Source organism: Urocitellus parryii, chromosome 5 (assembly GCF_045843805.1).
Source record: "Urocitellus parryii isolate mUroPar1 chromosome 5, mUroPar1.hap1, whole genome shotgun sequence".
Taxonomy (NCBI): Eukaryota; Metazoa; Chordata; class Mammalia; order Rodentia; family Sciuridae; genus Urocitellus; species Urocitellus parryii.
This window is the reverse complement of record NC_135535.1, coordinates 2,247,106-2,273,612: the sequence shown is the minus strand read 5'-3', so window position 1 is coordinate 2,273,612 and position 26,507 is coordinate 2,247,106.

Below are 26,507 nucleotides of genomic sequence, written 5' to 3'. Positions count from 1 at the left end.
GGAGGGAGGGAGGGAAGGAGGGAGGGAGGAAGGAGGGAGGGAGGGAGGAAGGAAGGAGGGAGGGAGGGAGGGAGGGAAGGAGGGAGGGAGGCAGCCTGTCTGCCCGCTGTGTTGGGAGGGGATGGACAGAGCCGGCCACCCCTGCCCCCAGTTCTCCCTGCTCTGGCCCAGGAGGAGGTGCCCTTAGGAGTTTGAGGACACTCCCTCTGGCTGCAGCTGACCTGACGGCCAGAGTCCTGCCCTGGCCAGCAGGATGGGCCCTGGGGGTGTCCATCGTAGAGCAGAGGGTTCAGAGGAAGAGGGGTCCTCAGGTGCACAGCCAGCGCCCCCTTCTCCTCCTCCTTGGGATTCAGGATCCCCGTTCTCTGTGGCTGGGAGTGAGTGCAGACATCTGCCCAGGGGCCTGGGCTTGGACCTTCTCTTCCCACAGCCAAGTTCTCTGAAAGCCTTTCAGTCAAGAGAGCACCCACCCTCTGGAAATCCCACTAACCAACGGAGGTGCCCCAGGGTCTCCCTCTGTCAGGACCCAACGACATTCTGCTGTTGTCACCGTGCGTCGGGGAAGGGGGCTTCTTCCAAATGCAGGCCTGGGCCACAGCCTCCCGATACTCCAGTGGGCGAGGTGTGGGACCAAGGGCAGCCCTGCCGCCCTGCAAAGTCTGGCCGAAGACCACTGTGGTGGGAGGGACCACAGGAAGGAGTCTGCTGCCCCGCCTGGGCTGGTGGCCCATCCACAGAACGACACCGCTGGACTGTAGAAATGCACGCAGTGCTGACCCCTGGTACAGTGGGGGCACTCAAAGAGATCAGGTGTCAGAAGCCAGCCACAGAAGCGTGGGTTTGCTCATGGGAAACGTCTGGAACACACAGACCTACCGAGGCCACAGTGGACCTGGGCTTGCTGAGGACAGAGTGTCCTGTCAGGTTCTGGGACAGTCACTCACAGGACTGGGGACCCTCGAGGCTGGGATCTGTGGTCCTGTGACATGTATCCGGGTGGAGCTCTTAAGGCTCCCTCAGAAGCAGGAGCGGACACACTGAGGGGTGTCCAGGTGTGTGTCCGTGGGCAGTTCCTCCCAGGACAGAGGTGGACCACCTGGCTGTGGGTGGCTGCACCTTAGCCTGGAGGAATCTCCCTGCCACTAGAACCGTGGACCCCAGGTGATGAGAAAGACCATGTCCACAGGCACTGGAAACGGAACCAACCCGAGTTGTGCTGAGGAACGGAACTGACCAGATCCCAGGCTGGGCACCAGGAGAGCAGCGTGACACGGGGTCAGGGCCACACGCAACCCAGTGAAGACAAAAAGTGTGGCCTTTCTTTTTCAAACTATTTAAAGAAATGTACATTTAAAAAAATGATTTTTTTTGATGTCTATTTACGAGTCGTGGAAGAAAAACCTGGGATGAGGGTGCGCCAGGCAGTCAGGGCACGAGGGAGGCCTCACGTGTGGTGGGCGTGCGTGCACTCCCACCGGACGGACACGCATCACAGCCTCCTGAGCAGGTACCAGAAGGAAAGTAGCGGCATATGCGGAAGGCAGCCAAGGGCCCAGAGCAGAACGCTCAAGGTTCCTGAAAGAACGAGAGCCCGGTGCAGGGCCAGCGGAGAGGGTGGAGCGCGAGGCGGCTCAGCCCGAGCACGGCTCCGCCACACTGAAGTCCAACCGGGAGTCCCCGCTCCTCACGCCAGGTCCAAAGCCGGGACCTGGCTCTTTGCTGTTGAGAGGGACATATTAAGTGGAAAGACACAGACAATAGGAAAGTAAAAGGAGGATGCTCTGGTTTAGGGATGAGCGTCCCCAGAAGCTCAGGGCGAGATGATGCCGAGTTCCGAGGTGAGACAAGCGGACTCCGAGACCCTCGACAAGTCGGCGCGCCGCTCCTCGTCGCAGTCAGCTTGTGTGCTGCGGTGACTAAAGGTCTGACCGGAACCGTCATGGAGGGGGACAGGTGTATTCGAGGGCTCTGGCTTCAGAGGTCTCAGTCCAAGGCAGACGGCTCCACTGCTCAGGGCTCCGGGCGAGGCTGGACGTGGTGGCAGAAGAGGGCGGAGGGAGGCAGCTCGCGTGATGACCAGGAAGCAGAGGCTCCGCAGCCTAGACACAATACACACCCCAAGCCACGTCCCCAGCGCCCGCCGCCTCCCGACCTTTCTGACACGGCCTCACACGTGAGCTTTTGGGGGACACCTCACATCCACACCATGAAGATCCCTGATCGGGATTGGCAGGGCAGGCAGGTAGGACGTGGCCGCCATGGGGGGCGCGCCTTTGGGGCTTGGAGTTTATCCCACTGAGTGGAGTCTCTCTCTCTGCTCCCTGGTGGCCAGCCCTGAGCTCTTTCCTCCTCCACACGCTTCCGCCATGAGGTTCTGCCTCACCTCAGGCCCAGAGCCACGGAGCCGGCCGTCGATGGACTGAACCTCGGAAATCATGAGCCAAATAAACTCTTCCTCCCCTGAAATGGCTCTTGTCGGGCCCCTCGGTCACTGTAAGAGAAAGCAGGCGAGAACAGCGGGAAAGACATGATGTGAAAGCCAGAAGCCAAAGGCCCGCGTGGCTCCTCCCGTGTCCCTCAGCAGAGCCCCAGGAGAAGGGCACGCGGCTGAAGAGGGCCGTTCACCAGGATCTCCGAGTTCACCAAGAGTGAGACCCAGGAACCAGACGTGAGCACACCCGTGCCACTAGTGTGCGTGCCCCTGGCAAGAAAGCTTCAGCGTGAGTAAGGAAATCGGTGGATTTCAGCGAGGAACGGTGACTCAGAGGTTGGAGACCAGATACCCTCCCTCACAGCCCCACGAGAGCAGAAGACCAGGGAGAGAAACGGTGAGGACGCGGAAGACCTGGAGCCCACGGTGGGCGGCCTCGCCCTGCTGCGACTACAGGGCAGACGCGGCAGGTGCAGAGCTCGGCCTGTCTCCAGGGAACCTGGTGCGCTCACCCCGGCAGGCGCTACGCGGCCCCGTGACAAGCCACAGAGAATTTCAGCAGATGCAAGTCACTCCGCGTCTTCTGATGGAACCAATTAAGTCAACATCTGCAGTGATAATATACCCGGAAAATTAGCAAATATCGTTAAGCTGACAATCCCCCTCGTTGATTATAAATTGAAAGCAAAATCCCAGCAATTTTTTTTAATAGAAATTGACAGGTTGAAAGCAAAATATGTGCAGAAATGTAAAGGCCCTAATACAGCTGGCAAAACTTTGAAAAGACGGTGGAGCCCTCATACTCCCTTATTTCCCAATGTGATAGGAAACTCTGGTGCTCGAGGCACGCCAGGTCATCCCACAGGGAGACCCGTGGGCAAAGGCAACGGCATGGGAGCAGGAAGCAGGAAGCAGTCTGTTTAGGGATTGCCGGCAAAGGTGCTGTTGTATGTGTTCATTTCATTAACTCCATCATCGCTGGGGTTAGTGTTGCTGTTTATTAAGGATAATCAGAGCCTTTCCCCCAGAGCATTAACCAATTATCTGAGAGCACCTCAATGCAAAATCCAGCCTTTCACAAAACTGTGCGGATTTAATTGTAAAGCACCACCTTTTCTAATTAGAGAAATGTGCATTTACATGAAAAATTGTGAAAGCGTGATCAGGACAATGACACTGGTGTCACCTGAAGTGGACTCACATCATCCCTGAGAGGGCAGCTTCCTGGCTCCTCCCTGTCCTCGGGCACCGTGGAGGGGGGAGCAGGGAGGGAGGGGTGCTCTGCTCCATGAAGCCATCAAAGGGAGGTCCTGCTTCTGGTGACGCGGCTCTCCTGCTGCCACGGGGTTTCCCTCTGTATTCTCTTAACCTGCTGAAGGTGTGGGGAAAGAAGGAGGCCTGGGTCACAAGTATCTGGGGTCCCACCAAAACAGTGCACGCCCCTCTACCCCACCCCCTGGGCAGCATCCGTCAGACATGGCACACGGCACATGGCACATGCCCCAGCACTGCTGTGAGCAGGAGTGTCCCCTGCCAGGTCTGCTGTCCCCACTGGAGCCCTCTGAGACAGGAGCCCCTGTGCCACGCAGGGATGGACACTCTGCCAGGGCCGGGGATAGGGGGCACAGGAGACTTGAGACACAGGGCAGACCCTGTGCCTGATGGGACTGGGGCTGGGCACAGAGGGAGAGGACCCCAGGGAGAGCATAAGGACTTCAGTGTGGACACTGGGAGGGACCCCAGGGCAGCCCTCCGACACCCCCACAGTGGACTTGCAGGAAGGAGCGCACGCTGTGATGTGGATAGGTGTCCCCAAAGGCCCACGTGCTGAGGGCTGGGTGGCCAGCCTGTGGAGCTGCGGGGAGGGGGAGCTTTACCAGGTGGGGCCTGGTTGGAGCCCCCCAAGCTTCTAACTTGATTCTCTCAGGTGTTTTACTGCAGGAACAGAAAGCTCCTTTCGGGCTGCCTGGGCCCCTCCGCCTGCTCTGCCCCCAGTGGCTGGGAACCATGCCTGGGCACGCTGCATGGCCATCAGTAAACTGGGGGTGGGGATCAGCCTGCTGCCTGTTAGGATCAGGAGGCTCAGTGGTTTGAACAAGGTGAATTGACCTGAGCCTGGCGCCTGGCTATAAGGTAGCTGGGCTGACTGCCCCCTCCCATGCCAGCTCTGTGCCTTGGCGTCCCCTTCCAGCTGCCCAGGGTGCCCTCTCCTCTCCCCTCCCATTTCTAAGTCATTCCTCAGCATCCTGCAGCAGACAGCCAGCTCCAGGTCCCCCGTGCGCACCGGCTGCTCCCCACCCTTAGACCCCCGGAGCTCCCCAGGCACCTGGAGGTTGGGGCTCCAAGTCTCAGCACAAGGAGACACTGGGTGAGAAGCAGAGGCAGGAGGGGCCCTGGGAGACCTTCCTGGGGTCCATAGTGTCCCAGCAGCCCTGGGACTGACACAGCCTCAGCACCCAGCAGGCTGCCAGCTCCCTGGTCCTGAGACGAACCTCGGCAGAGAAGACAGCAGGCTGGGCACAGAGGGAGGGGACCCTCTCCAAGATGCTGTCCTGCCACCATGTGAGAGGCAGCGTTCCCAATGTTCCCGGCACATTTGGCTTGTTTATCGCCATAAAAACAAGTTAAATACTTCAAGACGGGACGTGTTGTCCCGAGAGACTGATCTGAAATTTATTTGCATGTAAAAATAACTGGGCAATAACAATTTCCTCCTTGAATCTTTCTCATCTGGTGGGAAATAAAGTCGTTCTGTTATAATCAAGATTGTATTTTTGTATTTGTGACTTTCAGGAGGCACCAGCCGGGTGGTGTGCAATTTCTTGGAGAAAATCAACAGATAAATCATGGGAAAAAATAGTCATCCATTCCCGAGTCCTCGGACGACACTTGGTGAGGTTGGCGGGGGCCGCTGCCAGCCCCCACTTCACTTCTGGGCTTCTACCTGTGCACTGACTCGTCTCCACGGGGCCAGGGGAGACTGACCAGGTCAGGAGCTCTGCTCACTGTGAGGACAGCCCCGCCTTGGTGCAGGGATACTCCTCTGGACCCCTGGAGGGGAGAGATGGCCTGGACCAGGCAGCTCCTCTCAGCCTGTGCTGTCCACCAGTTGTAATGGCCACAGTGGCTGAAGGTGCAGAAAGCACCAGCCACTCCCAGCCCCACTCACCAGGGGACTCTGGAGGGATGGCGGGCTCTTGCCTCCTGAAGGTTGCCAGCCGCACCACCCAGGAGCAAGCCGCCGCCTCTAGAGAACTTGGCTCCTTCTTCAAAATCAAAATGGCTTACACTTCCGGTAACAGGAAGTCCACATTCAGTGGCCCAGCATCTAGCACCCTCTGCTGAATGGCTGCTTGGCCTCTGCGACCTGCCCCTGACCAAGCTCACCTGCGGCAGGATGGCCCTCGGGGATGCACAGGGTCCTCCAAACACCAAGGCGTCCAGAGCACCTCTCAAGTTCAAGCAGAGCAAACTGAGCTTCCATTTCTAGCGCTCAGAATTTATGGCGATAAATTCAGCCCGAGCGCAGTGAGCCCAGAGCCAAGGCAGCGTGACCACCCCACCCGCAGGCGGGAACCAGGTCGCCTCTCTGATCCCCTTGATGTGGGCCCAAGCTTCTGGGTCCTCTGCCAGCACCCTGGGCTGTGTGTCCCCCTCGTGTGCACGGTGGGCTATCAGAGCTGCCTCCTCCCTTCCTCCCAAGGCTCAGGTGGTCCAGGCACGCTGTGGCCCCTGGGGCCTCCTTCTCCTGTCCACTCTGGTGCTTTCTTGGAGGACAGTGTCCAATCCTCGCTTCAGCTCAGATCTGATACAGATCTGGCCACCAAGAGAGAGCTGGGGACCTGAATTTCCAGGTTGATCTGATGGGCCTAGGGAGGTGAGACCCCTAGGGTGGCCGGGTCACCCCTGACCCTTGGTTGGTGCTTCTATTGGGAGCAGATAAGAAGACACACTTTTTTAAATTTCCTTCCTAGCAGCCGACAGGCACCTGCACATTCTGGTTTGTAAGAGAAGGTCACCCATTTTCCAGGGATTCTGTCAACAGTTGCCAAACAAAGGGGAAGTGGGTCAAGTTGTGCCCCCCAAAAATATAAGGTACCTCCCTGAGACTCATCGACGCTCAGTGGTGTGATGTGAAACAGTGAAGTCAGGCCTCCAGACACTGGCAGGTCCCTAACCCAACAGCAGGATCCTCGTAGAGCAACCAGAGGGAGGTTTGAGTCACAGGACAGGAGGCCATGGGAGGAGGCAGAGGCCGGGCGTCCTCCAGTTAGGGAGCCTTTACAGCCTCCCCAGTGGGAGAGGCAGGTCCCGGGGAGCGGACGTGCCTGCCTTAGACTGGTGGCCTCCGTGGAGAAACGCCCACGGCTTCAGGGCCCCAGCCTGTAGCGACTGGCCAGAGCAGGCCTAGGAAACAGACGAATTGGGTGTCATTCAAAGTTGTAGGACACTCACTCGAGGTCAATGGGAGGCCAGGTGCAGGAGGACCACCGAGCGCATCCTGCTCTCAGGCCCTGAAGGTCTCTCCCCACTGCTGTGTGCAGGGACAGCGCTCTCTGGCTTCTCGCCCCTCACACTCCGTGAAGGCCTGGGATTGAAGCGGGCCGTGGGACGCCTGCGCTGTTCACCCTTGGGCAGTGTCCACAGGTGACATGACAAAGACACCCGGCCAGTGGTGCCCAGTGAGGGGGGAGGGGCGCTGGGTCTCGCACTGTCTCTGTTCTGCGTAGATTCGGGAGGAAACACCCACCCAGGGCTGGGAGCCTGGCTGCATACAGAGGGCGTCCCGGGTCCCCGACCCGCAGGCACACCCAGTACAGTCTCCGTGTCTCGTCTGGCATCTGCATTGGCCATAGACCCTACGTGGAATGTGTGGAAACGTGTACATTTTATGCATGATACATGAATTTTGATTATTTTCTAGACAAAAATACCCACCGAGCTCCAGGTAGGAGCTGGATTTATTCAATTCCAGCTGTAGGTTGGCCGTATACACGAGACCAGCAAAACCCCACAAGAACATTCTGTGAGCCACAGCTGGCCGTGTGGAATTTACCATAAGGAGTAGGAGATGCGTGTTGTTATCTGCAGGCTATGTATCAGTAAATTCAGAGTAAATGTGTCTGAAGCGGAGGTCTCAGGGCTGGGCACAAGCCCTCACTGGAAGCCTAACGCTCCTTGGGATTTGGGAGATGAAGTAGCCCAGCATCTGGGCGGTGGAGGCAGGAGAGGTTTTATTGGGTATCCCTGGCCAGGTGTTCACAGCATGTCCCCTGATGGCCTGCGTGGCCTGGACGTGTCCCCATGCCATGCATTGGCAAGAGGGCTAGAGGGGACGGGATATCTTTCTGAAGGGCTGGAGCACTGCTCCCTCAGGCCACCAAGGGACCAGACCCCAGGGGTCTCAACAGCAGCCATCCTCCCAGTAGGCCACCAGAGCCACCAGCGTCCCCCTCCTCCACTCACCCGCCTCTGCTGCTGTGGCCGATGACTCTCCCAAGGAAGGAGGGCTAAGTGGGTGGAGGCTCAAGTGTTTCCCTTAAAGCCCTGGGAGGCAGAGGAGCAGGCAGCGTGGAGGCACGGGGGGTCGTCAAAGTGCACAGCTGGTCTTCTTGAGGGACGCTCAGGAGCACTGGCAGCGTCGAGCAGGGTGGAGGAATGGCTTCCCTGGCTCTCCCTGGCTTGTTGGCAGAGACCCGGGGCCTGGCTCTGCATGTGAGCCTGTGTCCTGTCTGTGCATGCAGAACCTTGGCCTGATCTCTGTTGGGAGCCAGGGCCAAGCCCAAGGCCAGATGCTGGCTGCACCAGGTCCACATGCCCAGCTGGTCTGCAGCCTCCAGACCAGAGGGCCAAGCACCCAGCTGCCTGGAACCCCCTGATCCCAGGCTGGAACCCCCATCCCAGCCAGGGCTGATGGTGCCCTCCTCCCCAGGACAGCTGGACTTGAAGGGCACACCTCACCCCTCTGGGCCCGTCCTGGTGCTCCTTCTGCCTGGGCTCCTGTTCTGCACTCTTTCTGACCAGTTCTGGTGCGTCTCTCGGCTTCACTTCGGCAGCGTGTCCTCCAAGAAGCTCTCGTGAATCATCCCAGCTGCGCTTTGTCGGTTTTTCCCACAGCTCTCCAAAATTTGCCAACCACAACATGGAAATGCTGTCTCAGAGTCGCCGTCTGCGGTCCATCTTCCCAGTCCCCAGCTCCTGCGAGCGAGGGCTGGGCAGATGCCCACCCGTATCTCAAGCCAGAGGCTGTCCCACAGCAGGGGCCCTGCAAGTTCTGTTGTAATGATCACAACAAGTCAATATGTAGAAATCAGCCTTAAAAACAGGGACCCCACAGACCCAAATAAATTTCAAGAAGATATAAATCAAAGTAAGAAGGGGTTTCCAGAGTGTGAGTTAGCCTCCAAGGACCCAAGAGCCATAATAGCTTTTTTATCTACATTAAATATAGCCGGCTGGAGAGACTTTGCTTCCAAAAAGGAGACTTGGGACAAATTCGTCTCTAATTTTGGTTCCTGAAAAATAAATTAAGGCAATTATTATCTCAAGATTGCCATTCGGTATCCACCTATCTTCTTTAGACTCCACATTAATACAACCTGCACTGAGGACATTTTAAAAGTCACCAAGGACAGCCATTTCCTCCTGATTATGTTTGATGCATGAAACCTGAAATCTGAGTCACACTCCTCAGAGGAGCAGGCAGCGGGTCAGGGTCCAGGGACAAGGCAGGCCCTGGTGTTGGACCAGAAGCAGGGTGCTGCCCAGCATCAGCCAGGGCCGCCCAGGCGCACTTGGGGACAAACACTGGGATGGTCAGCGTCCACTGACGGGAGTGTCTTAAGGCAGGAGAGCGTCTTTGGAATCGTGGTTTCCGAATTTTCAGACAACGGCCATTTGCGTGCGTCCCTTGCTTGGGGTCTGAGGCGAGGCAAAATTCATGGTGGAAGGATATGGTGGAGGGTAGCTGCTCACCTCCCGCAGCCAGGAAGGGGGGAGAGAGCCAGGGAGACTGAGGGAAGGGCAGGGACAAGGTACAGTCCCCAAGGCATGCCCAGAGACCTCCTCCTCTAGCCATGCTCACGTGTCCGGTTACTTCCCGCTCCAAGTACTTACCTTCGAGTTGATGAAGGCACTGGTGAGGGCAGAGCCTCATGGTCCAGCGCTTCCTACGGCCCCACCTCTGGACACCTGGGCCTCTGGGGGTGATCCGGGTCCAGCAGACCCCGAGCGCTCCTCTTCCCCTCACTCCCTCATCCTGGAGCCTCCCTAGTTACGTCCCACCCTGTTCTAGGATTGGACACTGGGAGCAAAGCAAGGCCCAAGTGTGGCCTGGGGGAGACGACTGCACAGAGAGGACCCCACGGGACGCTGGCTGCCTCCTGGGGAAGTATCACAGGCAGGAGCCCAGGCCTGACTCCGCAGGAGGGGGATCTGCAGCAGGTGACCAGCAGAGGGACACGGGCCTTTCATGCCAACTCTCTCCCCTCCAGCAAGCACTGGGCGACCACTGCACAGGACACTGCACCTGCCCTGGAAACAGCTCAGACCGTGGGCACCACCAGCCCCGTCCTGAAGACCCAGACGCAGACTGGAGGTCAAGTTCAAGATCAGGCCCAGTTCCCTTCTTTAGCAGGGACACTGCAAACCTACTTCACCAGCCCTGGCTCTTCCTGGAAGTCCTTGTCCCCAGCTCAGATGAACATGAAGAGCAGAGAGTCCCGGGACCCTCTGAAAATCCCACAGAGAATTCAAACCATTGGCTGGATTCAAATGGCGATGTTGGAGTCACCCGTGGACCATCAGAAACGGGGGCCCTGGAGGAAAATTAGCACCAGGAACCAGGATTTGGGGGATTAATAGCAACTTGGGGTGGGAGAAGGCGCAGGAGACAAGGTGTGGCCCCTGCATGGTGTGCGAGCTGACCTGGGGTTTCCCCACAGTGAGGGGCTTGAAGGGCTGGAAACAGGGCAGCACCCACCTGCCCAGGGAGGGGTCAGGACCCCATCCACTCTGGCTGCTGCTCCAGGGAGAAGAAGAAATGCTGGTCGCTGTGTCCTCTGTCAGAGTCCATTTTCTGTTGCTGCAACAAAATACCCAGGGCTGGGTACTTGACAGAGTAAGGAGGTTGGTTTGGCTGCTGATCTGCATGTAAGTCTCCAAGAGATACTGGAGGGAAGCTGGGGCCACTGCAGTCTCTAGAGACTCGGCCAATCTCAGGGGCTTCTCCCAGGCTCAGGGAAGGACAGCCTTGAAGGTTCAGGTGGTTGCTTCAATATTTATGAGAATTGGCAGGACCACAAAGAGGGAGCTGCAGACCCGTCCCTGTGGCGGGGGGATTGTGGCACACCTTCCCAGAAGTGATGGGAGGGCAGACGGGGAGCTGAGGTGGAGCACAGCCGGCCAGCAAATAAGCCCCAGGGGAGGCCCAGACCCTGCACACACCTGCCAGACGGCACACAGCAGCCTGACACGCCAAGCCCCACAAACCTGGCGGTCACCAGGCCATCCTAGCACCAGCAGCCTTGGCATCCGCAGCCTCTGGCCCCCTTGGCCTCGCTGCCCTCCCTCTCCCCTCCCATTCCCACTCATCCCCTCCCCCTTTCCCTCCCCCTTCTCCTCTCCTCTCTCCAATACCATTTATAGTTTACTCCAAGAATCATTCACATGGGTGTTTTAAATTTTGTTAATGTCACCTGCCACATTAACACAGTAAAGTAAAAAACGAATAATCACACAAACAAACGCATTTGAGTTGCTTAACACATATTCTGACATGACTCGTGATCAAATGTGAGAACCAAAACAATTTTTTTCAGAGCTGGGAATTGAACCCAGGGCCTTGCCCACGCTAGGCAAGCCCTCGAAGGCCGAGCCTCACGCCTGAGCCCCATGAAATGCGTCTGACCAAAATCAGCACCATCCCATCAGCCAGGCTCCAAACTGACGGACTGTGCAAGGTCCTTCACACTAAGGAATTCCACGCAGGGGTTGTGTATTCATGCTTGTAAAGAAATGTTTTTACTTTTAAAATGGGGTAGTTCATATGTAATGTATTCTAAGGGCAGTTGCCACCCTGGGCTGAAATATTCCAAATCATTAATGAATACAGGAAGCAGAAGCCAGGCATGGTGGTGCATGCCTGTAATCCCAACATCTTGGGAGGCTGAGGCAGGAGGATTAGGAGTTCAAAGCCAGCCTCAGCCACAGTGAGGTGCTAAGCCACTCAGTGAGACCCTGCCTCTAAAAAAAAAAATACAAAATAGGTTTGGGGATATGGCTCAGTGGGCCTCAGTGGTCGAGTGCCCCTGAGTTCAATCCCCAGTACTAAAAACAAATGAATAAATAAAGGAAGGAAGCAGAAACTATCTCAGAGCTGGGGATAAAGAGGGAAGCCGCAGAGCTACCAGAAACCAGCAGTCCGGAAACCCTCACAGACACACACACGCGCACGCACACAACAGCTGAGCAGCACTCGGAGCTGGCACTGTCTGTGCCCACCAGTGATGGCAGCCGGGGGACGTGGGCTGGGGCTGGAGTTCCAGGAGTCGGAGGCTGAGCTGGGGCCAGCTTCCCTCGGCTGCAGGTGAGGCGCCGGCAGGGCTGGACACAAGGAGGCTCCCTCCCCTCCGCCTGCCACCCTCCCAGCAGAGCAGCCCACTCGCAGAAGCTAATTTGAAGCCAGCTGGAAAGAGATTCTGGAAAATTCAATTTACAGAGTTCAGCCCCAGAATCCCAGTGCAGGATGCAGGGCAGTGGGCTCACAGGAGGGAGAGGCACACCCGACACCGGGGTCCACCGAATCCTGCAGGCCAGCCGTGCCCAAGGCCCAGGCGAGCAGAGCCCCGGGCAAGGTGGAGAGGCAGGGCAAAGTCCTGCGGGGTCCCTGTGTGGTGCCCAGACAGCTTCGCAGGACGAGGAGGACCACAGGAGGAGGAGGGGAGAGAGATCGTCGTGTGGAGCTGTGGGGATTGTCTGGACAGAGGCCCTGGTGCCGTCTACAATATGCTATTAAAATTAGTGTGTATTCAGTAAGGAACTAGATACATCCATAAATATCAGACCAGCAGGGCAGTGGGCTGCCCTGTGTAAAACAGCAACACTTAGAATGTAGCTTTTGAAGATATTTATAACAATGAAATAAAGTACATAGGAACGAATCTAATAAAATACGTGGGGAACCCCACGTGAAGAAAATCACCCGTCCTTGTTGCAGAACAGGAATGTATCCAAAGGCCCCACTCGGGGGGGAGGACTCGGGACTCCACGATGTCAAACCTCCCTGCCCCCCAGTGGAACCCCCCCGCCCCAGTCTTGGTGCAGAGTGCTGTGAGGATTCCAGCCTTCGTCCAGGGAGCAAGGGACCCAGAGCAGCCATGACCTCCGAGGACAGCCCTGGACTCATCAGTCGCTGTGTCAGCCTTCCGCTGCTGCGACTGGAGGAGCTGACCCCCACACTGTAGGGGGGAAAGGTCTATTCGAGGGGTCGCGGTTTCAGAGGTCTGATCCAGAGAAGGCCGGCTCCAGTCCTCGGGGCTCGAGGTGAGGCTGGACATCATGGCGGGAGAGGGTGGCCGAGGACAGCAGCTCACATCACGGTGCTCAGGAAGCAGAGAGACTCCAGCGCCAGGTGCAAAATATCACCCACAGCCACGCCCCCAGTGACCCCTTCTTCCAGCCACACCCCCTGCCTGCAGAGACCACCCAGGTCTTCCCACCAGGGGTCAGAGACTCTCACAATCCAGTCATTTCTCCTCTGAACCTTCCTGCAGGTCTCCCACGTGAGCTTTTGGGGGACACCTCACATTCAGACCATAACAGTCCCCCTTCAAGGGGCTGATGGACAGGACAGGGAGCCCACAGTATGTAGTGTTGGGACGGCACTGATCTCCGCAGAGCAAGGCAGAGACACTGACTATCAAGAAGGGGATGGAGACATCTGCTTACCTGTGCAGACCAAAAAAAAAAAAAAAGAATCCATGATTTACAATGTTAAAAACATCCATTGTAGGTTGCATGAAGAATCTTAAAAGGCACAGCTGTAAACATCTTTGTAAGGCTTCCCAGTACTCCCTCCTCCCATTGCTTAAAGACACAGTAGCATGAAGACAGCATTTTCGAAGTAAAACATTTTGCTTATGAAGTGCTGGGATTAGAAGGTAAGAGCAAAGCCACAGGGCAGTAAGGTGCCTGGGCTGCATCTAACTTCAGAAGCACAAGCATCCCAAGCAGCAAACTCCTCTAAATCCACCAGAAAAAGATGCGCCGGTGGGTGGAAAGTGGGGACGGTCCAGGAAACTCAAGTGCCGGGAAGGACACATCAGCAGCTGGCCAGTGCTCACAGGGGCCACCCTGCCATCCAGAGGGAGGGGGAGGCAAGTCAAGACACCCTTGATCCTGTCCTCCGTCGGCATGATAAGAGCTAAAAGGCAGTGGTCGCCATGGCCGGGAGGGTGTCACTGATGGCAGGCGCAGCACCTGCTGTCCACCCTCCTGCTGCTGGCCCCCCTTCACCACACTGCGTCCTGCACTCCGCAGCTCAGCGTGATGGGTGGTGATGTGTAGTGTTTGGAACAAGCACGGAACAAGGGAGGTGAACAGAAGCCGTGCCGTGGCCGGGTTTCTGCTGCGTCCCGCCACAGGTGAGAAAGGCCAGGCCACACTGGTGCTGGACAGTCCAGGCTGCACCTAGAGCAAGGTGGTGCCACTGACTAAGGGGGACCTGTTCAGAGGAGTGGCCACAGGATTGTCCCCCAGGCTCCCCATAAGGGAGCCAGCAGTGACCTGGGAGGACAGAGGCCCCTGGCCGTCCCAGCTACGCAGGTCGGGGCTGCCGCTGGGGGCTGCAGGGCTGGGACCGAGGTGTCTGTAGGTGGCTGGGTCCCTCCTGGGGGCCTCGGGGGAACCTGTCCCCTGCCTCCCCCGGCTCCTAGCAGCCGCCCGATGCCCACTCACCACTGCTTCCTGCAGCCTGGAAGCCAGAACAGCATGTGGAGCCTGTCCCACACCCGGAGAGCGTCCCCGACCTGTCCTGTGTCCTCGTCCTCTTCCCAGGGGCCTGTGCTTCCCCAGCCCATCAGATGAGCCACCTCACTTTCAGTTGGTGGCTGCAGCCTTTGTGAACTTGCCCTTTACCAAGTCAAGTCACACATTCAGAGGTGCCCAGGGTCAGGACCTGGGCACCCTGGGCATGGGGGATTGTGGTTTGGTCCACCACCAGGGGCTGCACCCCAGCCGTCTCCCTCCCATCCTGGGTTTCGGGGACGCACCACCCAGCCCCTCAGAGTCCTCTGGTGATGGAGGGGCTGGGACCTGCAGGGAGCCGTGTGCAAGCTCAGGAACCTCTTAGGGTCAGTGGGACCCATGACCACCACAGAGGACCAGGAGGCCTGTCAGTCACACTCTGAAGCCCACGTGCGAACTGCAGACCCATCAGCACTGACCCCTGGCCCACCGCTTTGGGGAGAGGAAGCAGCGCAGGCCAAGGCGGGGTGTGTGGGTGCCGAGGGCCGGGGAAGCAGGCCTGCCTTCCTTCAACACAGCTGCCTGCAGAGCGCAGGGCCTCATGTGCACCGGCCGTGCCACTCCCCTGGGCTGCAGAGCCCCCTCCCACAGGGCTCATCTAACACCAGACCCCGGCCCCCTCCAGGCCAGCACCCAGCTGCTGCAGGCAGGCCTCTCCAGAGCAAGCCAGGGCCACACGACAACTGAGTCCAGTGAGTACCCAGGTGCCCCCTGCCATCTCCTTCCCATACTGGCTCAGAATTCTTCCAAATCGGGTGCAACCACATGGAGAGAGCTTGGGTCCTGCTCTTCTTCTGTGCACCATTTACCAGGCCAGACCCAGGGCCGGGAAGCCTCTCCCTGCCCAGCATCCCACCCACCGTGATGAGACCACAGTCAAAGCCACCAACCTGTGCCCCGTTTTCTCCATGTACAAAGCAGGAGCTGTACGAGGAAGCCGGAGGCCCCTCAGCTCTGACGTGGCAGACCACGCACTTCTTGGACAGTCACTCTCAGGCTCTGTCTGCACTGTGTTAGTCAGTTTTCATTGCTGTGACAAAACGCCCGACATAAACGACTTCAAGGAGGAAGGTTGATTTGGGCTCATGGTTCCAGAGATTTCAGTCCACAGTCAGCTGGCTCCATTGTTTGGGGCTTCAGGCAAGGCAGAGCAAGAAGGGGCTGGGGACAAGATGTAGTTCCCAAGAGCACGCCCTCCAGGACCCCCTCCCTTCAACTTCGTCCCACCTCCCACGGTTCCCACCACTCTAGGGTGGAGACCAGGAACCTATCAGTGGACATCATGGCTATGGACCTATCCATGGGTCAGTCCCCTGGTGCGGGTGGAGCCCTCAGGGCCAGTCACTTCCCACCTCGGAACACGCCTGCAGTGGGGACAAGCCTTCAACACGAGTTTCTGGGGACATTCCAGCTCAACCTAAGAGGCCCTTCCTGCCCACGGGCAGGTGGTGGACCTGAGCGTCAGCCCACAGGGCAGAGTGTGGGCTGTAGCCATCACGGTCCCCAGTCTGGACCGCTGAGCAGGAAGGGCCATCAGCAGCAGCCCAGCTGTCCCCATGGGTGCCCAGAGGCTCCATGAGAAGCTCCCCAGAGCCAGCTGGGAAGACTCCTGCCGCCCGGCTGGGCTGACTGCTTCCAGAACCCCACGCCTCAGACAAGGTAGCCTCACTGCCTCCCCGTCCTGGAGGCTGAGGTCCGAGTGGGGGCAGGGTTGGTCCCAGGCCTCGGGGGCTCTTCTTCCCAGGTCTCTTCCCAGTACACCAGCCATACTGACCTAGGGGACTCCCCTGCCCCCTGATGACCTCACCCTCCCTGATGACCTCGGCAACAAGCCTTTTCCACCAAGCTCACGTTCCTAGCACTGGGGTGAGGGCTGCAGACATGCTTCTCAGCGGGACACTCTCTCTGGACCTGGACGTGGTCTTAGTGCCTGTCATCCTGGACTCTGAAGCACTGCTGGACTCAACAGCTCCGGTTCTGGAGAGCCCAGTGCCTGGGAGAGGTGGGCATGGGTACAGGGGCTGCCTGGACACCTCACTTCCCAGCCAGCCCCCAGGACATGAGCTCGGTTCCTGGGGGCCGCTGTGCCTGCTGTCACTGTCTGTGATGCGGTGGCCACCCCTGAGCTCTGGACTCTGGAGGGCTCCACAGGGGTTTCGTGGCCTTCCTTGGGAGGTGCCTGGCCAGTGGCTGTGCCTCTGCCCGACTGCAGGTCCCCAACCTGCCCTCGTTGTCGACTTCTTGGCCCAGACACGGCTCGTTTTTAACCTGGATCTTCTGGAAGAGGATGGTGTGTGCAGGACATCATCTCCCCATCAAGGGCAGCTGTCCTTGAGGCCGTGGCTGGCTGGGCATGGGGGACCAGGAACCTGGAGTCTGTGTATCCAGTCACCTGGCACCAGTATGTCCTGGTCATCATGGGAGGGGACTGCCTGGTTCTGGCTGTGAGGACCCTGCCAGGGTCTCACAAACTCCCCTCCCCCTTCAGGAGATAAGGTCCCCTGCCTCCCCGCTCCTGCTCCCCCTGCGGGTCTTTGTCCCCTAATCTCTCAGGCACGATACTCAAAATTCAGGTTTATTCGTCTGTCCTCCCTCAATGCCATCGGTGGTCAAACGCAATCAGCTCTTTGAGCTAGAATATTTTGTCAGCCCTTGGGCAAAATTTATAGTTCAACAATTGCCAGAGACTTGTGCACGGCGTATCTGTAATCTAGACAAGAACCTTTCGGGTAAATAAGTCATGCTTCCAAATCACATTATTTAAAACCTTTCAAATCCCAGGCTCCAGTGAGGAGTGCCCGGCCTGGAGCTCTCCTGGAGCTCCCCAAAGCACGGAGGCGGCTGGGGGAAGAAGAACAGAGGGAGGGAGCTCCTGCCTGAGCGGAATCATTTTATAGAACAAAGGAGGACAGGACCGATTACAGAAGATCCTTATCTAATCGCAGCAGCAGGCCCTGCAGGACCAGCCTGATAATGTGCGGGCTTTTCATGCCTTGTGGAGTGTGTGCTCCGAGGGCCGCTGCGCTGCTCCAGAATCAAAGTCCATAATTGAGATCTTCCATTAAGGGAAGGCCCCCCCAGGTGGTCTCCCGTGGGGTCTGGCTGCTCTGCTCTGGGATTCCTTAGGGCCCGTGGGCGCACAGAGCCTCCAACCTGGGGGGAAATGGCTTGAGAACCAGCGTGTGTGGGGACGTGCTGCGTGGCTTTGTTTAAGGGCACTGTGCCCTGACTGTCCTGGAACACCTCTTGGGAGTCACTGTCCCCTCGTGTCTGGAGCAGAGGGGAAGGAATTGGGCACAGGAGGAGTAGTGGGCAGGCCAGGAGCAGACGTGGGGCTGCAGCCCGTCACTGGGGTTTGAACTGGACCTCCTCAGCTGCCCTCAGGGGCCACCACCGAGACCCCTGTGACTGCCTGTCACCCTGTGAAGCTGGGACTGGGCCCAGAAGGTCTGCCTGATGGTGGGGACTCCCCAGACCCGATGGCAAGACCTGGCTTGTCGACAGCACAGACGGAGGGTGTCCTCCTCCTCCACACCTGCTGCCAGGCTGCCCTGGGGGCTTCGCAGCGTGGGCAGGTGAGCGAGGCGAGGGAGCCTGGCCACAGCGTCTCCACGAGGGGCACGAGGAGGGCCCCAGGCTCGTCTCCGGCACCTGTGTGTGGGCGGTGCTGGCAGGTTCTCCCGTGTTTGATTCCAGATGAAAACCTTGTGCGTCACTTCTCCCGAGACAGGGCCAGGAGCAGCAGGGCCCCTGCGTGGCCAGGTCCCACACACTGGCCTCACTGGCCAGCTAGCGGCTACTGTCACTTGTGCCCAACAGCTGAACCAAGACCGGCAGCTGATTTTCCCAGGACATTTGGAAGCTATCTCAGACCCAGGGCGTGAACTTAGAGGTCACACAAACGAAGTCCACCCTCAGAGCATCGCCCACGGGACCACAAACCCACCCACCGTTCCCTGGTGTGTAGCGGGCAGCCATGGCGGTCTGTGGAAACCTCCCCTCCAGCCCCAGCCTGACATGGGGGTCAGTGCGGGGAAGTGGCTGGGAGGGGCCCTTCCCAGGCATTGTCCCCACTGGGCCATCAAAGGCCTGAGCCAAGCCAGCTGCAGCCCCTGCAGAAGGCCCCAGGGATCATCTCCACCCCGCCTCCTGGCCCCGTCCCTGACTCCCCGGCAGGCCCCACCCCTGCAGAGGAAGGGAGAGTGTCCTCCTCCTGCGCTGGAGCTCATCATCCAGGAAACGATGCCGTGCCCACCATTTTCAGAACATGGCACAGTGGCACGGGAGGGAGCCACGCCACTGGAGCCCAGCAGGCCCCTCGCCCTGGTTCACCACTCCAGGTCCACCCTCCCGCCTCATCCACGCAGCCAGCCCTTCTGTACCCATGGGTTCCACATCTGTGGATCCACCGAGCACAGGTGGAAATCCTGCCAGGTCCGTACCACACAGGCAAGGCTTGTCTGGCTGCTGCTCCCTAAACAACGTGGTCTGGCCGTGTGTGCCCAGGGTCACAGTGTCACAGTGTCACGGCTCCTGAGGGGGTGGGCCGCCTGGCCTCTGCCTTCATCCACCTGCAGCACAGCCCGCCCAGGCCTTCACCTGACGCTCCCCAGCCCCCTCCCCAGGCCTCCCTTCTACTCTGCTCAACCTAATCGGCCTCTAAGGTTCAAAGAGGACCCATGCCCCGTCAGCAGCCTGGCCTGCGCCCACGGTCCCCAGAACGCCCCCTAGCCTTGTGGGCTTGCGACACCCCATCTCACATCTCAGGAGGAGCTCCCCTGAGCCCTGCCAGCATCTCCACCCAGTGGTTGGCAGGCTGCTCAGATTCCAGACGTAGGTGACAAGAACACCGTGGCTCAGGGCCCGCCGGAGCCGAGCGCCCAGTGCTCCCCACAGCCTCCCTTCCCCCTCCTCCCCCACAGGGCTTCACTTTACAGGATCAGCCTCCCCCTGGAGTCCAGGGGGATGCGTCCCTCACTGGCAGAGGACCAGCCTTGGTCGCTGAGCGCCCAGGTTCGGGGCGGAGGCTCTCCCCGCGGGTGTTGGCTTTAGGTGAAGCTCCTACAAAAGGCTCTTCCCACAGACTCAACACGGGGCGAGGGGGGACGTGGAGAGCAGCGGGGACCCCCGAGGGCCCCGGGAGACTAGTTGCCACGGAGGAGGCCACCGAGGTCCCACTCTGATGACCTCTGTGCTCAGGAGCCACCCCTCTCCAGGGCACCCAACTCACCTCCCACCGCACCTGCCAGGTGCCGAGCCACCTGCACAACACCTCGGAGCGTCCCACTGCTTGGGAATGTGAGGGCCCCTGGAGCCCAGGGAGGCTCTGTGGGACCAGGACACCGCTCTCTGCCATGAACCCAGAGGGGTCTTCACTGAGTCTGGGGGAGTTGGGAAGCCTGTGACCCTTGATCTCCGTCCCCTCGGCTCTTGTGGCATCTGCATTTTTATTGCGTCTTGACAGTGACTTGGAAATGGCGCACGGAGCAGGCGGGCGGTGGCAGACAGTAGGATTCACGCCACACGAGGTGCCGAATCGCAAGGGCACTTTCCGTATCCGTGTTCTCACCTGTAGCTGGAAGATTCAGGAAATGCAAATGTGATGTTATTAAAATTCCTATCAATTAGAAGTCAACAAGACTTATCCCCGAATGCCTGGTCGGGGCGAATTCTGCTCTGCTCAAGAGAAAAGCCTGAGCCTTCTCAGTTCCGGGAATCAGAGCTGAAGAGTCCTCCACCTGAAATTCCCCCTTGTAGTCTGGAGAGGAGCCACCGGAGAGAGCAAGGAAACAGCACCCCAGAAACAGTACCCCAGAAACCCCACCCCAGCTCCGTTGTGACTGTGACTGGGCTTCAGAGTCTGCCTCCAGCCACGCCTGCCCCTTGGCCCTGGAGTCCTGGGAAAGGTGGGAAACAGTGGTCTTGGGTGGCAATGAAGAAACCAGCACAACACCAGGTGAGTTGACCTTGGCAGCCATCCTCCTGAAGGAAGGCTGGTGCCCATCCCCAACGCTGGGCAGACACAGGCAGCACCCACCACGTCCACATCTTCTTCCCCCCCAGAGCCTGCAGCTGGGCTGCACACAGTGCCTGCCGGTTGGAGCCATAAGCTGCACCTTGAGGGGACCATGTGCTACTCCGTGAGAGGCAAGTCCCCTTCCCTACTGTGACTGACGAAGGCTGTGCTCCAGAGAGTCCAGCTGCCCTGGGCCCTGAGCAGTGATGTGGACCCCGGGCCCCGCCGACTCCGGCAGGACCCGCACATGAGCAGGCAGAACGTCGGCACGTGCGTGTGAGCCAGCCCTTAGGTCTGAGGCTCCTTGTCACCGCAGCAGAACTTAGCTCACCCTGGTCACCGTGTCCCTTTTATTCCCACCTGGACTCACCAGGTGGCACTCCCTTCCCTGGCCCCTGCCGTGTGCAGAGAAATCTGGGGTAGAGAGCAGGGAAGGAGGAGGGCGTGCCCTCCCTCCCTGGACCCTTGCCCTGGACATCACTCTTAGATGTGGACTAACTGACTGTGGAGACACTGGAAAGCCAGGCTCCTGCCTCGACATGTGTCAAGCCACCTGAAACAGCACTGTCTTCCGCTGGCCGGGGCTGCTGCCTCGGAGGCTCTCAGACCTGTGTTTTAAGAACATAGGTCAGTTATTGGGCAGGATGCCCTCCAGCGTTTGATATTCAACATTCTCACCCAGTCGAGGTGTTTCTGGCCGAAGCTCCAAATAAAGGATGCTTTTCCTTCTGGGGAGACACATCCACAGTCCACGGTGTCTGTCTGTCCAAGGTGGTTGAACAGTCGCTGGTTCTGTGCTGGGTACTGACCATCTCTGGTTTTGAAATTACCGAGTCATTGTGAGAAGGTTCTTAGATCGCATGGATCTCCTGCTCCTCAACAAATACCCCTTCCCGGGTTTTAACCGTTGACCGCCCTGGCCTCATTGAGGGCTGGGGGAGAATCTTTGTTCTTTGGATGCTTCCTAGTAGGCATGTACTTCCCAGGAAGCCCCCCTCCCCTCTACTCATTACCTGGGGTGCTGGTCCGCTTTCCGTCGCTGTAACAACCCCAACATAATCAACTTATAAAGAGTAAAGACCTACTTTGGCTTGTGGTTTTTGAAAGGCTCCTGCCCGTCACTGACTGGCCCCACTGCCTCTGAGCCTGTGGGGGAGCCTCAGATCATGGTCGGGGCTGCAGAGGCCAGACTGCTCAGCTCACAGCCAAAGAGCAGAAAGCTAGAAGAGGAAGAGACTGGGGTCCTACAATCCCCAGTGGCTCCACTTCTTAAAGTTCCACAGCCCCTTGATGGGGCCTCCAAGGGTCTCCAAAACGTGGGTCTGCAGGGGACATTCAGGGTCCACGCTGCTGTGCTTATTCCCTCAGGGGACCCCTAGTCTGTGTGTCTATTTCCGGTGTGGGTCATGGGTCCTTGCTTTATGGGTCGGGGTAACCCGTTACTGGCCGGCACCAGCAGCCCACTTATCCTGGACTCCGCAGTCAGCTCTCGCTGGACTGGCTTCTCTGCGCTTTGACCTGTCCACAGGTTTCTGTGAGAGTGTCCCCACCTCTGGCGCAGTGTGATGGTGGAGGCTCCGTGTGCAGCTTCCCGCCACAGGTCCTGGGCTGCCAGTCCAGCGAGGGGCCCTGTCCTCCTGGAGAGGAGAGGCAGCCACCCTGGGGAGCTGGGCAGACGCTCAGGGCAGAGCAGCTGGAGAGAGCTGAGCCCCATGCGGGACCCTGGCTGGGTGCTCTGCAGATGGCAGAGGTTAGAATGAGGCGCGGGGGCTGCAGGATCCCCTCGAGGTGCTTAGGTGGTGCCGAGGTGGTGATTTCCAAGGGCCTGAGCGGGCCGGGTGGGTCCCTGGGACTCAGTGCTCCCTATCAGCACACGGTCCCTGCTGTCACTCGCTGCTCCCTGTGGCTCCTGAGCAGGGAGCAGTGGTGGAACGGGTGGGATCTGATGGCCACCCACTGTAAGGGCAGGGTCAAGGCAGTCACGAGGGACTCGGAGGAAAGTGAGGGCCTGCCTCGCTGTCTCCGCCCCTGCTCTGGGTCCCCTTTTCCTTTTCCTGTCCACGTGGTAAGTGCGGACCTTGGTTTGGACCCTGGCTCAGCACCGACCGACGTGGTCTCCGGCTGCTGGTTCCAGGTCAGTTTCTCCCTTGGTGAGGTGAGGGCACCGTGCCAGCCCCCGAGTGCAGGAGGAGTGAAGGCCCTGACCTCGCGCCCCACGGCCCAGGGTCGTCATTCCCAGCAGCCCACACAGCGCAGGTGGGCAGGCCCCAGCGCCCCAGGGAGGAGGCCGGGCAGTGCTGGCAGGAAGGCAGGGAGGCAGGCGGGAGCGAGCTTCCTGCTGGGCAGGGACAACTGGCTTCATAAGATTGTGCCTTTCAGCAACATAAACTTTTCCAGGAAATGTGCTTATATCCACAGAATGTATCAAATGGAATAAAACTATCTAAACAAGCGTGACTCAAAAGCTTGCTTTTGACTTAAGCAAATGGATTTCAGTTCGCAGTTTGCAAATTCTTCCCTGGAGTTAAATTCTGGAGTCACTCTGCACAGTTCTGCTCTTAGAATAGTTTTCAAAGGGAGAAAATGCCTCAAGCAAGAATTCTCAATTCCACAGTCTCCTCCTTTGCTCACCCTCAGCCCAGCTCCCCAGACAGGGATCAGGAGTTCATCCCACCATCTCCCTCGTCCCTGGACATCCAGCCTCCTCTTGGGGGGACGCAGAGGCTCCTGGGCTTCTCCAGGGCAGAAGGAAGCGCTGGGAGAACCCTGAGCTGCACGGAGGTGAGCCCTGAGGGTGCGACCTGCGGGCTTTGTGCACAGGCACGACGGGTACGGAGGCAGAGGCCCGCCTCGGACCTGAGCTGCAGAAATACACTCATTATACGAAGTGCAAGGGTGTAACTACTCTCAATAAACCCAGAGGACAGCGAGGCGGGGCAGCCCTGGTGAGGACTGGAGGCCAGAGAAAGGCAAGGGAGCCCTTGGCCTTCCCAGCCTGGGAGAGCTGGACCCTGCTGGGTGGGCTGGACCCCCGCCTCTCCACTGTGGCCCCTCCCACCAAACCCCTCATCAAACCCTCCAGGGTCTCAGCCCCGTGCTTGCTGTCCTTGGGACACTCGGAAGGGGCAGCCTCCTTGGCCCCCACTGTCGGTGGTGTTGGCAGGAACTCCCTCTGACCCGGTACCTTCTTGTCCTCTGTTTGAGGTCAGTAGTGCTGGTTAAGCGCTCAGCAAACCGGAGCCCCTTCTGCACTGGCACAGTCCTGCCCCCTCCTGGCAGGGCCACAGGCAGCTCTCTGGCCACTCTCCTGCCCGCTCCATCCTCGGCTGTCTCTGTCCAGGGCCGTCTCCTTCCTGCTCAAAGCTCCTGCTCCAAGTCTCTCTTCCTGTCCCAGGCACAGTGCTTCCCCTTCCTCCTCCTCCTGCCCCTTCAGGCTCCTCTTCGCGACCAGCTCAGTGAACTGGCTGGAGGCCACATCCCTTCTCCGCTCTCCCCCCTCTGTACCCTCTGTGTGCACAGGGGACCAGACACAAGGACCCCTAGGACACCCAGATCATGAACTCTCAAGGCACAGTACTTCCTAGGACCCACACGTCCCCCTGCACTCCACCTCATCTCTAGATGCTCCACCACACTGAGACGTAGTGCTGCGCACAGTCGTCACACTGCATTGTGCAGGGAAGAGTGACAAGACAAAGGGCCACACAGGGTCAGCAGATCAGTTTCTCTCTCCAGATAGTTTTGATCTGTAGCTTTAAATCCATGGATATGGAGACCAATGGGTGCAGAGATATGGAACCCAGGGGTGCAGAGATATGGACTCAGGGGTGCAGAGAAATGGAACCCATGGTTCAGGGGTAGGGGACCCAGGGGTACAGAGATATGGAACACATGGGTGCAGACATAGAACCCACGGATGCAGCGATATGGAACCCAGGGTTATAGATATAGATATGGGGTGCAGAGATATGGAACCTGGGGTGCAGAGATAAGGAACTCCAGGGATGCAGAGATATGGAACCCAAGGTGCAGAGAAATGGAACCCATGGTTCAGGGCTATGGAACCCAAAGGTCCAGAGATATGGAACCCACAGATGCAGAGATATGGAACTTAAGGGTACAGAGATATGAAACCCATGGGTGCAGAGAAATGGAACCCACGGATGCAGAGATATGAAACCCACAGGTACAGAGATATGAAACCCATGGGTGCAGAGAGATAAGGAACCCACGGTGCAGAGAAATGGAACCCAGGGGTACAGACACATGGGACCCACAGGTAGAGCCAGCCTTGCTCCTTCCTGGCCTCTCTCCAGGGGTATGGTGGAAACACTCTCCACCTGCAGGGCACCGAGGGCACAGCTTTTCCCTTCTGCTGCTCCTCCCCTCTGTGGGTCCAGCCTGTGCTGATCCACCCACAGGGCATTCTGGGGGGCTAGAGTGAGAAAAGACAGCAGGAGGCATGGGGAGAGAGGGTCCAGTCAGGGCAGTTCTGAGGCCTGTCCACAAGGCATTGCACCTCCTCCAAGGCCAGCAGACTCAGGAGGGTCGGTGGAGACTGCTTGGTGGAGGGTCCACGGAGCGTGGGGAGCTCCCTGCCGCTTGGCCTCACACCTCCACCTTCACAGCTGCACCTCCCTGGAGCTGTTCCTGGCCGACCTGACCAAGCACTGTGCGGTCCAAGAGCAGCTCCCCTGGGAAGGCACTCCACTCACACCTGCCTGACTCTCCCACCTGCCTGGCTCTCCCACCTGCCTGGCTCTCCCACCTGCCTGGCTCTCACACCTGCCTGGCTCTCACACCTGCCTGGCTCTCACACCTGCCTGGCTCTCACACTTGCCTACTCAGAGTCCTGCCCAAGGCACCCTGGTCTAGGACCGGCTATGTCAGGAGTCCTAGCTTCCTCTGACTCCCACTAAAGAGGTCTGAGTGGTCACCGTTGCTAAATAACCAAGGATGGGTGTGAAGCACTGAGAATGAGTCGGGGGCCAGCCACAGGACTCTGGGGTTTGCAGCCGGGAACCTGGCTTGTACTCTGCCAGGGAGGGGCTGGCGGAGCACCTGGGGCTCAGCTGGGACAGGGCTCCTGATCATAGCTCCCAGGGCCCCGGGGCAGGCAGGTGCACAAGTTGCTGCAAAGGCGGGGGTCCATCCTGTGGGTTAGGGGAAACCCGCATGGAGATAGATGGTGGTGGTCAGTGCACAGGTAAATAGCCAAGAAATGAGCATGGAAGCAGCCCACGTGACACCCACAGGCACCCGGGCTGCCCCTCACCAGCCAGGGCCGGGGCCACCCCTTCACTCTCCAGCCACCGGAGTGATCTGGAGAGGGGGTCTGGCTTTCCTGAGGAAGGAGAATGCTCTGGGGCCCAGGAGGACCCAGGGCCACGGCTGCTCTGGAGTCGCAGGAGGGCTGTGGAAGGAGCTGCTGTGGACTTTAGAGATCAAAGGACACATCCGGACCCTCCCCTGGCTGTGCTCCTGCCTCCCACAGAGGACAGAGGGAGCCCAGCAGTGCCGTCCGTCCCACAGGGAGCCCACCACTTTCCCCGTCAAGGACCAGCCACCAGCCCCGCCCTTCAGCCCTCGTCAGCACCTCCAGAGTTGGGAGCTGGAGATGCCCGCGGGCACCGTGGACTCCAGAACCCAGCACACCGGGGCCTCACCATCCACGAGTGGCGGCTCAGCGGCTTCACTGAAGGCAAAACATCTTCGGGGAACACAGGTCAATTTGCAAAGGAGCCTGGCCAGGGAGCTGACATCACGGATTTGCTGACTTCTCTCAGGCTGGGAGCCTGCAGTACCCTCCACCTGCGGCTCAAGACGCTCAGCATCTGCGGCTGTGGCCAAGGGTGCAGGCCATAGTCATGCTTGCTGTGGGCGAGCCAAGGCCAGACCCCTCCAAGTCCCCCACTTTGCCCGCACAGCAGCTGCTTGGGGGACCTGAGGCTAATGGCCCCAGGGGCTTGGCAGGACACAGAGAAGGTGCTCCTGTCAGCTGTCTCCTCACCTCAGCTCCCTCTCACCCTGGAGGCG